The following is a 6,036-nucleotide window of genomic DNA, read 5'->3' as shown; positions in this document are numbered from 1 at the left end:
TAGTTCTATGAATGCTTTGATTGTACAGGAGAATGCAGATGAAGACGAGTTCGGGGGCGTCAAAGTTTGGTCAACCGACTCTGAAGACGAAGAGGTGAGAAAGCCCACTCATGGAAAGGCTTATGTGGCAAAGGAAGTAGGTTCGGCTAGAAAGTGCTTGATTGTCACAGCTAGTTCATCAACTGAAAGTGCAAGTGAGGAACCGAACTTGAGTGAAAACAAATGTTTTGCAGCAAATCCAGTTAGTGAGCAGATCAACGACTGCGATCGTTTGATCAAAAAGGTACAATCTATCCTAGGATCTTGTAATGTTCCAATAACAGAATATGAAGAAGAATTAAATGAATTAAAACCGAGATTTTCTAATCTAAGTGGTAGTCTCATGCAAACCTGGTTAACAAATTCTAACATAACCGACCAAATCAGCAGGGTGACAACGAAGAGATGAGGAGAGAAGAATGTGGATAGAGCTGAAGGAGCAGGAGTTAGTTAGGGCTAGGGATGAAAGTATTTATTTGCAGAGAGACAATCTGAAGTTTTTGAAACAAAGGAATGTTTTTTGTTTAATTTCTAAGCATTTATATACTAATATAGCTCAATTGCATTTAAGCTGTGAGATAGGAAAGAAAATTCATAAGATGATTTTGCCATTTCTTGAATTTAAGGAAGACGAGGTCATAGCAGAATGTGAATCAGAAGTATCATTGGAAGAGACATCAATGTCCTACAAAATTGGACTGGATAAAATTGAAACATTCATTGATTCAAAGGAACACAAATGTATGCTAAAAGATATTTTAGATGAAAATGATAGGTTGAAAATTAAGTCAGACACTATTCACTCATTTGACCAATCCAATGCCAAATTAGCTTCTGATAATAAAATAGACTTAGAAAATACGTCTGAATTTGATGATGAAAGTGAGACAAGTGAGATATCTGTAGAATACATAGTTGATTGCTCTGAGTTTATGAAGAGTGAAACTGAGAATGAGAAACCACTAATCTCAGAAAATTCAGTTGAATTTGCTCGACTGGCAAAAGATAAGGAAAAGAAACTCAAAGAAAAGGCTATGGTTTATCAAAAACTTCAGATTGTGCCAAATCAGGTTTATGCAGTTACATGGGTCACTCCTAAGCAGACGTCTATATTAAGAATCATGGTCGAAAATGATAATGCTGAAGGATGTAATGACTACTTCTGGTAAGCTCCTATTGATAATGGAGACGAAACTGTAGGTTTGTTTGAGCAGACTTCTTGGAGGGTTAAAGAAAGATACGTTGCTGAACCCATAAATAAACCTTCGAGTTTTGACAAACCAAGCATAAGTGGAACCAAAGAAATCCCTGAAGGACCAAAAGAAGAACAGAAACTTTCGGTCAAAACAACCGAAACTCAAAAGGAGAAGCCAAAGGTCAGCTTCAATATCTAAAAATCACAAAAGGAGCTAGCTGAACAGAAACACCTAAGAAGTCAAAGATATGAAAAGAATCTGAATGAGCGAAAAAGGTACTGGAAAATTTCAAAATCCAAATCATGTCCCTTCTAAGAGAGCATCATCGGATAAAGGAAAGGAAAATTTCAGTCCAAGTTCCTACTATTCCAAGTCTCAGAACCGAAAGTCAACATTCGGTCCACAGCCCAGTTTCAGTCCCAAACCCAGTTTCGATCCCAAACCCAGTTTCGGTCCTAAACCCACTTTCGGTCCCAAACCTAGTTTCGGTCCATCCAAGTCCCAGAGCAAGGCAAATTCTTTGAAGGATATCAAAGGAAACGGAAAGCTAACTTCAGATTCTAGGTTCCACAATAAGAAATCATCAGCTAACCCTAGATCTGAAAAGAAAAATCAAATGCCAATACCACCTAACAAACCAACCAATGCACTTAAGTTTAAACAAGATAAAACTAAAATCAAAGTGTATACAATTAAAAGAAAAGATCAAACTACTCTATTAAAAAGAACATATTTGGTTGATATTTCCACTACAATTCTGTTTTCTGTGAAAAACTCACAAGGACTCAAGCGACTTTGGGTTCCTAAATCTGCTTGAATTTGCAGGTAATAAGTGACGAGCAGTTCGATGAGGAATGGTATATAGACAGTGGCTGCTCGCGTCACATGAGGGGAAGGAAAGAAGAGCTAAGGGAGTTTCGGTCCCTGAAAGATGGTGGGTGTGTGAAATATGGATATAACTCCTATGGCACAATCAAGGGATACGATATGATAACAAATGGATATTTCTCGATTTGAAAAGTGGCATATGTGGAAGGACTGCAGCATAACCTCATTAGTGTGTCACATTTAGTTGTGGGCAAAGGTCTAAAAGTATCATTTGACGATGAAGGATCTGAGATAATTAAGAAACAAACCAAGAAGGTTCTGTTGAAATCTGAACGTAAGGAGAGATGTACCCTTTAAATCTCAACCCTATACGAGGAAAACCAGCAATATGTTTGCTGTCAAGAGCAAATACAGATGAAAGCTGGTTGTGGCATCGACGACTATCGCACCTGAACTTCAAAGACATTAATAAGTTGGTGCTTGGTGATCACATTCGAGGACATCCACTTCTCAAGTTCGACAAGGAACATCTGTGTTCAGCATGTTAAATGGGCAAACAAAGCAGAAAGAGCCACCCTACACGAATCAATACAAAGATAATTGAAGCTCTTGAACTCTTGCACATCGACTTATGTGGACCTTCTGCTATTGAAAGCTTCGGAGGAAGTAAGTACATTCTTGTAATTATAGATGACTTTTCACGCTTCAGCTGGGTTTTCTTTCTTAAACATAAATCAGATGCGACTCCCAAATTGAAGACATTCATCAAGCAAGTGGAAGTGCAGCTGAGGAAAAAGGTAAGGAATATCAGAAGTGACAATGGTCTGGAATTCAAGAATAACGATTTTGAGTGCTTTCTGGCTGACAAGGGGATAACTCATAATGTTTCGGCCCCTTATACACCACAACATAAAGGGATTGTTGAAAGACGAAACCGTTCTTTATGTGAAGCAGCCATAACCATGCTCTGTTTCGCTTCACTTCCGTTATATTTTTGGGCTGATACTGTTGTAAATGCATGTTGTACTCAAAACCGGTCCCTGCTAAATAAGATATTCTCAATTACTCCGTATGAGATCTTAAACAACCGAAAGCCAAATGTCAACTTTTTCCACATATCCGGTTCAAGGTGTTTTATTTTCAATTCTAAAGAGAACTATAATAAGTTTGATGTCAAAGTCGATGAAGGAATTTTTCTGGGTTATTCACTAACGTCGAAAGCATATAGAGTGTTGAATAAACGCTCAAAACGAATTGAAAAAACCTATTATGTCACCTTTGATGATAATTACATGAAGAAAGTTCAAAGAAGTGAAAGTAACTTAGGAGAAATTTTTCCAGAATCTGGACAAGTCTCGGTTCCAATAGCCAACCTATTTGAAGAATACATGTGCCTGTTTGATGAACCAGAGAAAGCAGCACACTCAGAAGGGAAATCCGCAGATAACACAATTGATAGTCTCAAGAAAATTATAGATGAAGCTGCCAAAGAGATGGAAAGTGAACTTACCGCTAAGAGCAATCCACCATTTCAAGGGGAAACTTCAACAGCATCGAAAACAAACGAAGCATCTGTACCATCCCCAAAATCACAGCCAAAAAAGACCGTTTTAATTTATGCTTTTAAAATAATTTCAGAGTAAATCCATTGATTTAAAAGAGTTGCGGAATTTGTTCCCAAAACAAAATATGATAAATAAAGTTTATCAAAGCATTTCATCAAGAGATGCATTTTTCATTATATAACAATATTCGTGATGTCATGTTCCGATAAATAGACCAAAAGCATAAACAACAACAGATAGACCATACAAAAGTTACGTATAACAACTGGTCTAATATCAAAAGATCTTGATAAGTCATCCAACTTATGCTCTCGTGCCACTACCTGTAATACAACAAAACTGAGTGGGTCAGGCTTGGGAGTCTGGTGAGCATATAGGGTTTTGAACGCACAATAAATAATTATATTTAATTTCATCAACCAACAATAACCCGGTTACCCATTCCCGTTATCCTCACTTTACGTCCCTAACAACAACATCTATCTCAAGGGACCTAATCTAGGATTTTTATCAGGACGGACATTACTGCAAAGGGTTTCCTCAACAATAGATGTCCTAAAGGCAACCATGAGGGAGATAAAGTACACCGGTGAACACATCATTCACAACACCTACAGGTTATGAGCCTGATAGCGTTGCACAGGACTGTCTAGAAAGTGTCTGTGGTTATTATCCATACTCCGCTGAATAAGTAGATCCACAACAACAACATCGAGGCCTCTCATTTGTTTATCACACATCAACTATCTACCCATGTTCTACCCAGCATATTAGTAGATAAAAATATATATATTTTTATACATAGTTTAAAACCTGTATAACATTCTCATTCAATACATATTCCAGACAACAGACGAGACACATACACATAATACGTATTTCATAGAGAATAAATCATATCTATGAGATAGAAGAAAGTGAATATACATTCAGACATATAACAACAAAATATACACATAACACATATTTTGTATAAAATACTTCATAATTATGTGTTAGAAGAAAGTAACTACACACTCACTTGATCAGAAGATGATCGGACAACACTACGACTTGCAGAAGTAGTATTCTTCGGTAGATCTGGAAGATCTTGACAAAAATCCGGCTCCTCGCGGGCAGAGCTTCGGCTCGGGAATCTCATTTCTCGGGATCTTCGGGACTTCGGAACTTGCTTCGGGACTCTATATTGATATCGGGGCTTCGGGATATTTCTTGCACGCAAAACGGGGTAAAAACGCGAGAGGAGTGAAGAATGGAGCAATTGAACTCGGCTGCACTCGACTTCCTTTTATAGGGGGCTGGAAACTCAAAGTACGCTGGGCGTAATGAGGATTGGGTCGCTGACTCCCCCCCTATGGATAATATCGGATATTTTTAATTTAAATTAAATACCGAAATTATTAAATAAAATTCAAAAATTCATAGCTTCCTCATACGAACTCCGTTTTCAACGTTCTTTATATCCCCACGTACGTGAGACTACGCTCTACAACTTTCGTTTAAACTCCGTCGGCTAATTTTGAATTTATTTTTATTATTTATTTTTAGTAGGTCGGGACAAGAAAACTCCGTTATAAATTCATAACTTCTTCATCCGACGTCCGTTTTCGCCTATCTTTTTATCCTTTCACTACAATTAACGAGATCTTCGATTCTCGTTTATATTTTTTCGGCTAAAAACTGCTTGGTCTTAAATCGAGTATTCGGGCTGCATACTTCTAAGTCGAAACTTCGAAAAGTTATAACTTCCTCATACAAAGTCAAATTTGGGCATTCTTTTTATGCACGCTCTCGGTTTAACGAACTCTACAACATTCATTTAGATCACTGAGGCTAAATATCGCTCTAACGTAAATTCACTTTTTACGTCATTCAGCGTTGCCGGTTTTGTCGCGAAACTTCGACAGGTCATAACTTCTTCGTTATAACTCGGATTTCGACATTCTTTATATATTCGGAAACCTCGTTTCAACTACTAAAACATTATCCATAGATATAGAGCTTATCTATCATTTCATTTTGATGCTTATTTTTATTCTTAATTACATTAAGACACATAATTAAGCACAAAACACATAATACTCAAATAATACACTTCTATTATTTCAAAACGGGTTACAAAGGTTAACCTAGACTACTATATCAACATTAATGAGAAGCCCAGAAACACATGCGTTACAATTCTCTCCACCTTAGAATGATTCCGTGCCCGGAATCACACATCTACAAACAAATGCGGGTAGAGACTCATCATGTCACTCTCCGTCTCCCAGGTGAGATTTGTCCCATTCATGTGTTTCCATCGGACAAGCACTAACTCGACCATCTTGCGTCGCAACTTCTTAGTCTTTTGGTCAATGATTGCCTCTGGTTCCTCAACCAACCTTTTGCTCTCATCAATTCTCAAC

This window comes from Lactuca sativa, chromosome 3 (assembly GCF_002870075.4).
Source record: "Lactuca sativa cultivar Salinas chromosome 3, Lsat_Salinas_v11, whole genome shotgun sequence".
NCBI lineage: Eukaryota > Viridiplantae > Streptophyta > Magnoliopsida > Asterales > Asteraceae > Lactuca > Lactuca sativa.
Note: the sequence above shows the minus strand (reverse complement) of the source record.